Source organism: Poecilia formosa, unplaced genomic scaffold, assembly GCF_000485575.1.
Source record: "Poecilia formosa unplaced genomic scaffold, Poecilia_formosa-5.1.2 Scaffold184, whole genome shotgun sequence".
NCBI lineage: Eukaryota > Metazoa > Chordata > Actinopteri > Cyprinodontiformes > Poeciliidae > Poecilia > Poecilia formosa.
This window is the reverse complement of record NW_006800123.1, coordinates 634,094-643,112: the sequence shown is the minus strand read 5'-3', so window position 1 is coordinate 643,112 and position 9,019 is coordinate 634,094.

The window sequence follows — 9,019 nt, the reverse complement described above, 5'->3', positions numbered from 1 at the left end:
GTCACAGCTGGCTAAGGAAACTCAAATGGTCACTGTTAGCCTGCTGTCTCTTTCTCTTTTTAGAATCAGTTCTGATGTGCGTTCGGTTCCTCAGCTTTTGCCCCGTTAGGACACGCACACAATTACAAACCACCACAAACCTCTAAAGGAAGTTTGGATCATCTGCTCTAAAGACTCGGGAAGCTTTTAAGAGCCTCTCAGAGATAATAGAGAGCCGACTGCAATTTTAATGCGCCCTTTAAGAATTCATTAAGAACCTGCAAAGAATCAATTTACTGACATTTGATCTGCTGTGGGGGTTACACATCATGGAGCTGATTTCTTGTGTATTTCACAACCTACCTTACACCCATCATCCATGGATAGATGTACAGTAGCAGAAGACAATTAAGAAGTGGAAGTCGAAGAAGGAAAAGCTCTCAAGAAGAAGGACATCTCTGGATCTTCTCGTAGTGCGACTTGTGTGGAAAATATCCAAAGGAGGCTTCAGATCAGATCCCCTAAAAACTTTAAGTGACTCTTTTTGATGCAGAGGTGCAGCAGTTCTACTCCATTTATCCCTAAAGATATTGGATCTCTCAACAAAACAATAATCCTTACAGATGCTTGCATCAGAGATCTAGCTCTTTCAACTGTGATCCGTATCTCATGACCACAAGCGATAGTCGTGTAGACAGATGAGACTTTATGACTCAACTCAAAACAGTGTTGGCATTACAGCGGACGGAGCCCCGCCCTTTCTACCTTCACCATCAGACTCCCCACTCCCAGAGGGAGCAGTCCACTGTTGTTTTTTACTTGCATTCGTTGGAATTTAAATTGAATTTGTATATATTTATATCTAAAAATGACCCAAATACTAACCAAGAAATCTTAATTTTAATTCTGGGTACTAATTAATTTGCTTTTCTGTCTGTATGGAAAGGTTATTGGCATGTACAATTAAAAACAGCACATTTTAGAAGCTTTACTGCTATTTATGAATTTCATCTGCAATATTATATGAGGAATTTAATTAATGATCAATTTTAATATACACAAGTTTAGTTTTTTGAAGTGAATCCTCCTTCTCTGTCTCATTTATTGAATGGATTCCCCCCCAAATAATCAAAAGCAAAAGTAATTTGCTTCTACTCGATCAGGTTTTGCCAACCACTATTCAGCCTGGTTGCATTTTGTGTAACTTTATTTGTGCTGGAGGTCAGTTAGAAACAACACCTATGGTTGTTTGCCAGCATGTTGAAATGCCTGGAATATTGCCAGCCGCGCTCGTGATTGTATGTTTTATGATTATCCTGTCATATGAAAAATACACTCAGGGACAGCTAGAGAGAAGCACAAAGACTTTGTATTTGCCAGTGTCATAAAACATTTTTTTTTTTTCACATTTCTGAATTATACAAACATAAAAGACACATATACCCAGGACTTCCAAATGCGCTATTCAGCACGACCGCATTACATCTACTCTGAGAGAAACATTGGTCAGATTGAGTGAGACAGATGGAAGGATCAAAGTGAGGGAGAAAACCTCAGACTTCAAACAACAACACAGGTCCATGCTGCACGATGATAGCCCTGTCGAAGCAACAGTGCCCCCCTCCTCACCCCTCCTTCCCTCTCTCCACAGTTGCTCCTGAGAGTTTTCTTTGTTTTTTGTCCAAAAAACAGGAGGAGGTGATGTGTACAAGTGGAATTTGAGTGGAAACAAAAACGCAAGGCATAGTTTTAAAAATAAAAGGCGGCGGCAGCAGCAGGAGCAGCAGGAAACCAACGTTGGCACAATTATACGTTGTTGCATTTCGCATTGGTTTTCAGCGAGGTCATTAAACTCACCTGATCTGCTGAATGGAGTTTAAACACATCCCACGAAGCCGAACCCCGACTGACATGCAGTTAAGCAAAAAAAATAAAAATAAAAAATCATGCACTTGGTAGATTTAAAATGGTTTTCATTCAACCAGCAAGTTTGTTTTTGATAACAAAAATGTAAGAAGGGTATCCATTTAAATGAGATTAGATAAATAGACAGGCATTTTTTATTTTGTATTTTATGGAAGTGTTGCATAAAAATTGCATAAGTACACATGTTTCTGACATTATAATGATCATCCAAAAATTGTGAAGATGTTTTATTCCTTCTCAGAGATCTCGCACAAGTGGAAGTATTTAATTGCTTTCTTATGAAGGTGTAAACAAATCATCACTTTCAGGTCTCTTTGGTAAATGTCAAGCTGTCTACCTGAAAAGCGTCATTTAATTTAAAGTTTAATTTTACGGGTAAATCTCTGGTGAAGCATTTCAGACCAAAACTAAAATCCAACCCCTGGAAGAGCAAGTACAGGTTGACGGATGGATGAAAGATAGATGGAAAGATGGACGGACAGACTGCTTGAAATGCAATAACTGTATTCCAAGTGCCATGAGTTCATGCTTTGCATGCCAGTGCAATATTGAGCCCGTTAGATGGGGTTTCATTAGATGCCCACACCTGACAAAGACGACAGCGCCCAAGATGCTAAAGGTCACACGGAGAGCTCAGATGAGATAGAGGAGTGAGGAAAATGTGGATATATCTCAATATTTATTATCATATTCACCAATGACATCACCGTCACAGGATGTTCTTGTATTGTGCAGCCTTTGATCGGGTAGCAAGGAACCTCAGGCATCTTTGTACGCCCAAGATTTCCTGAAGTGAAATTATGCTGCGAGGTCTGACCTCTACCTCTCTTATTTTCACTTATGAAACAAATATTTCACTGAAGTGTTAGCGGTTACGCTTTGAGTCGTACAGTCAAGTTTCCATCTCTGCGAACATAGACGGCTCCAAATCTTTGGTGTTGCGTCTCGCCAGGAAGTTAATTGTGATCAGAAATGATTTTATTTGAGAGTTAAATATGTAACATTTCAAGAAATATCTCATACAGTACAGCCACAACAGACATGTAACCGTCTATGTAGTAATATTCAGAGCCTGGCAAAATAAACTCAAAAGTGTGTGTGTTGCATAAAAAAAATAAATAAATAAATAAATAAAAAATGCTGGTGTGATAGCAGGAAGCTGTAGAGTGAGAAATGTGCACTGGAGAGTAACAAAGATATTAACAAAGCAGCCTGAAATATGTGTATGAATACTTTTAAGTGATACTGATCCCTTGGAAGGAAACATCAACATCCCAAACATCAGATGCAGCTGAGAGAGCTGCTTAAGTGCTCTGCTGAAGCTTACGCCAAGCTCTTCTATATGGGAGTGGATATTCAGGCAGTAAGCCAAGTAATACACTAGAACCAACCATCTGTCTATAGATGTTAGCTTTGACCTGGTCAGCTTCGCATGCTGATGTAAAATCTGTCTGTAAAATAAATGTGCAAATTTTAAAGCTCTGAATGTTGTTTTTTTTTTCTCAAAACATCCGTATTTCTGTCTAATGCTCATTGGTTTACATTTAATAAAAAAAAAGCTTATAAGCAATTAATATGCAGTCCCAACAAAAAACACTGGAATAATATTAAGAGATGGTACAAAAATTGCCCATCTTAATCTGCTTCTTCGCTCAATTAGACTCTACCACGTAGATTGAACGCTAAAGAAAAAAAAACATACCTGTGTTGTACCTTTTCTTCCTCTTATTATGTGTTTTGTTGGACAAGACACAGTAGAGGAGAAATTGCTTTCAAGGAACATCCATTTTCAACAACTGTTCAGGGAAATCTGGAAATTCTTGACACCAAAGCTCTTCTGAGTCACCTCTGAGAAATCCTATCTGCCCTGCCGAGGAACACGACCACTTTCCCTGCAATAACCCAGACCTGCACGCAGTCGGAATGGGAGTCTTTAGGTCCAGCCGATACCTTGCAAATGCATTTGATGGAGCATAATTTGTTTCAGTCAATGCATTTTGACACTCATGTAAAAAGGTAAAATGAAAAGGTACACTCTCTTCCAGCAGATAAAAGCTGCAGAGGGATGAAATGAAACTAGATGCGAGGTGGACGCACATTATGTGCCTTTGTGGAAAATCGTCTTTATTTTTCTTTTTAGGCAGCAGCGTAAATCCTGTTCCACAAAAAATATGAAGAAAAGGTTGAAATGCATTTACATAGCGCTATTTCAGACCACTTAAAGTGCATAGTGTTCAGTGAAAAACAGCAAAAGGTTGGCACATCAGCAAATGGAACTTTACCTATTTTAAGATTTTATAAAACGTGAAATGGAAATCAGTTTACTATTTTCATGTGCCTAACAAGTTCACATTTTCAATGCACCTCATTTGTATTGCACATTTGAGCAACAAATCAAGTCAAGGTGTTTTACCTGATGGAAACAATAGTACACTGCAGTTTTCAAAATAAAGGAAATATATCTGATTAGAGATGTTTCAGTTATTACAACCTCATATGTTTAACAGAAATAGATATGCTGTGAGTAAAATTCAATGACAAAAAATAAGATGCAAAAAGAAGGAAAAAGAATGAGGTCATAAAGGCCCACAACACCTTACCACCAAAAGCTAATCTGACATCTCAGTCTATCTTTAATTTGTGCACACAGCAGCATCTTTAAGTGTTTGCCTTGAGGGAATTTGCTTTTATATTTAACCTGATGCATGTTCCACTTCACCAGCAGTGGAAAACCCAGCATTCTGCTGCCGAAAAGGTAAACTGTGTGCAACTTTGCCTCACTTTAATTTTAAATTGTTGACTTGCTTGGCAGTATAGCATCAGGTATTATGTGACGCTACTCCTTTGAAGTGTTTCCCCCCGCCCCCCTAAATGTTCTTTGTAAATCAATTTAGAAGTAGTTCAAAGAAACGTTTACTTTCGAGATAGCATTAACTTGAACACAATGAAAAGTACGTTTTGTGAAGAGTGGCTTACTGATTAATATTTAATGGGAATTATATCATTGCAGCAAGTACAAGTAGCTGCAAACAGCTACTTATAAGTTCATTATTCAGCAAAAGTAAGATAAGTTGTGCTCTGTGGTTTTTCAGAGTGATATGAAGTTTTAGTGCTGCAATGAAAAAAAACAAACAAACTGAATGATAACTTAGATGTTTTAAGATTTCTTCACAGTGGACGTGTCCATCCTGTTGTTAGGATGCTCTGAGAACATCTGGCTTTAGCAAATCTGCACTTCTACATGTTTAATAATTAATAATTAATACACATATTTCATCTACTTTTCAAACATCTAGTATCGTGTTTAGTTCATGCAGCATTTGTGTGTACAGTCAAGCCTCCAGAACGGCTCAGGAACACAGTTTCCATCTTGTGTGAGATGAATATCTCACCCCACTCCCCTCTTTTTTTTTCTTTTTTTTTCCAGCTTGTCGCCACAGGAGAGATCCCCCAACATCACAGAAAGGCAGTCACTTTGTTCTCTGTAAATTGGATCATTGTCTAGAACTATTTTTATTACAGATAGATAATTATTTAAACCCACGTTTAACCCAAAAACCATGATCAGTATCCAGAGGTGATTAAAATAAATCTTTGATGTCCAAATGAACTGGTTTAAATCGTTTTGTTTCACTTTAAGGGGGGCAGATAAAGTTCTTGAGCAAAGAAGGCATTGAAAATATGATCAGCAAGAGACAAAAACACTGAGATAGTCCAAGTTAAATTCTGGTTTTGGTTTGAAATGCCTTGCCCCCAAAATTAAACTTTGAATTAAATGACTAGTCTCTGGCGACAGCTTGACATTTACTGGAGAGACCTGAGATTGACTCTTATTTACCCCTTCACAGAAAAGCAATTATTAAATACTTCCATCCATCCATTTTCTGTACCCACTTATCTTTACAGGGTCGTGGGGAAGCTGGCGCCTATCCCCAGCAGAGACGGGGTTCACCCTGGACAGGTGGCCAGTCCATCACAGGTCAACACAGAGACACACAGGACAAACAGCCATGCACACTCATGCCTAATGGCAATTTAGAGACTAATTTACCGAGCCAGTCATGGTTTATGGCTGTTGGAAGAAGCCAGAGTACCTGGGGAGAACCCACACATGCACAGGGAAAAGTTGCAAACTCCATGCACAAAGACTTCAGGCCAGAATTCAGTCTCATTACCTTCTTGCTGCAAGGCAACACAGTCAACTGAAACTGTGGGGGGGAAAAGCTGCTAGCTAGTGGATTTGTCAGTGAGCAAACAAATTTAGGAGCTCTGAGGAGTTGCTGCGGGGAGTGTCGTGGAGGGAAATTGCCAGGAGAGGCTTTGAGAGTTCACCTTGAGAGCACACAAAGACAGCTCAGTAATCTATGCAGGATATCAAGGAGTACCAGAGGTTACCACAGTGGTTGTGGTGTCAAATGACTGGCAGACAGCTCCTAAAACAGTGCAGCTAATGAGGCAGGAGAAGCGCAGGTGCACCAGGTGCACACTGCTCAGCTCCACCCCAAGGGAGGAATCCAGCACCTCAGTGAAGAAACTCCGCACAGACACAACACGAGCCAGAACCCTGACGGATCAGAACAGAAGGGACACAGATGTTTCAAAAAAGCTGGTTTGGATACCACTGAAACTTTCTGAAGAGCCACTTCCACCTATGCAGGGAACGTAAAATCATACGACACGAGACATAATTTATTAAAGTGAATACATGTTAACTTGGTACTAGCCTGCCTAATGTATGAAAAGATATAAGTTAGTTGGCTCAGTAACAAATATTTAGGATATGTGAATGCAGAAAAGTGTCACACTAATCTTAATTGGAAAACTGTGACACGTCTCATCGTGCAGCTAATTTGTCCCTCAAAGTTTCACACAACAAGAAACAAAATTTCATGTTTTGTTCTTTTGTCTTCTTTTTTTGTTTTTATTTTGAAAACACAACAGTCTGGACTCCCATCCTTTTAACAAGAGTGCAATATCAAACCATTCCTGGTTCGTGTTGCCATGGCGATAATGGTAGAATCCATAGTGTGTCCATTCCTGTAATTTGGTTACTTCAGAACGAGAGACAGACCCCATCAGAGCTACAGCCGGGCAAGAAGAAACTACAATGAAATGAGGAATTATATTATAACACACGTGCTCTCTCACTGTGTTCAGCGTGATTGAAAGACAAAGACAGAGCGAGGAACTGCAAATGGAAGGGCTTAGAAGTAAGAAATTCAGAACTTTCTGAGAATTACCTTGCAGTCTTCTCATTATCCAGTCGCACACCGCAGTCCTCGCTGGCAGATGTTTGCACCTTTTCATCAGAAACACTGATATCCTGTGTTCTTCCAACTGAAAGAGAAGCCTTCTCATTAGAAGTGGGTCTGTCTTACTCTGGGGTCGCTGTACGTGGAGCCCAGGTCGGCTGGATAACGTAAAAGCTCCACACAATTGTGCCCCCAAAACGCTGTAAACTGTGTGGTTTGAGTGGCTAAACTTAAAAGGACTGAAATAACTGCCTGCAAAATATTTACCCTGGAAAGAGATCTTAAAAGTCAAAACGAAAGTGTGAAACCGTATTGCCTCCGTGTCACGCTGCATTGATGCAGTGATTCATGCTAAAAGAGCCGCAACCAACTATTGACTGTAAAGAAATTATCATACTTACTGGCATTTTATGCTTAAAATATCATTTTTTTTATTAATCTTGTGTTACATTCAACTTTTCTGACACATGATCATCAAAATTAGAAGAAATAAAGCCTTGAAATACTCCGAAAAACATTGAACTTTTTCACAACATTCGCATCTTTCAGATGTAGCTGTAGACGTTTATAGAGTCTTGTTCCTCCCTTTGGACAGAGAAATTAATTGTCAGCATTTTCAACGCAATCAGCATTTCAGCAACCAGAGGAATCTCTCACACGGCTCATTATGTCTTCCCTACAGATCCATAATTGTGACTTATTTGCCTGACAAACCAGCGGCTCTTTTGCCACTGATTCGGTAAGTCCACATGTAAGAAAGAATTTATTTTGTGAACCTTTAAATCTTTGACTCACTGAATATTTACTGGTGAAATGTTTGCTTAATTGACTGTAAACTGCTAAAAAAAAGAATAGAAAATCTTTTTTTGTTATTATTAGAACAAGCAAAACGGAAGAATGAAAGCATTTCTTAAAACTTCCCTCATGTAAAGTAAAAGTAGTGGAAATAAAACTATGAACAAGTCTTTCCATAATTAAAAGAATGAGATGTTTTTGTGAATTTTTATGTATCTTTTCTTTATCCAAACGTTTTATTCAAGGCAGAGCATTACGATCAACAATTATGCAGAACAATTCTGGCGCTGGCTCCTGAAAGCTTGTTGGTTTGGCACAGAGAGTTAAGTTATGTGCATGCAAAATGGGAAAAAAGCTGAATTGCTTCTGTTGCATTAAATTATTATGAAAGTATCACAATCAAATGAACAAATTAATTTCAAATCTAATTTCAAGCAATAATGTTGCAATTTTTTTTGTTTTAGTTTGACTTTTTTTGTTGTTTTTTTTGGTTTTTATCTTTGCAATTATGAACTGGTTAGGTTTGCTCATCTTTTCCTGCTCAGTTTATGGGTCAGTGATTTGGATGCTATAACCTACAAGAGCCCAGTGATGTTAACTGGCTGTTCTCTCGGGTGCCGTGGCATATGGGAAGAGGAGCTCCAGTAGAGTGCCATATGTTATAAAAACAAGCAAAGCTCATGAATGTTGCATGAGGGAAGGCAAAAGTTACACTTAGAGCACTGCTGCTTCACAGCCGGCATGTTCTGCAAGATAAGTGGGCAAGACTTTAAAATGGTTGATTTAACAACAGTAATAACAGATTACATAAAGCTCCTCAATTATTTCCTCATGAGTAGGAATTTGGGAAAATAGTTTCACAAAACGAAAAAGAAGCTTCAAACATGCTCCGCATGCATAAAGACGACTAAAACGAAGATTAGTGCTTTTCTAAAAAGTGATATTACTTTTCGGAATTACCCTGTTCAGGGTTACAGACGAGTGGCTACTCTTTCACAAGACCGTAATCCGTTATAATTATTATTTGTTTCGCATTGTTTTGAGGCATCAAAATAAAAAGATTTGAT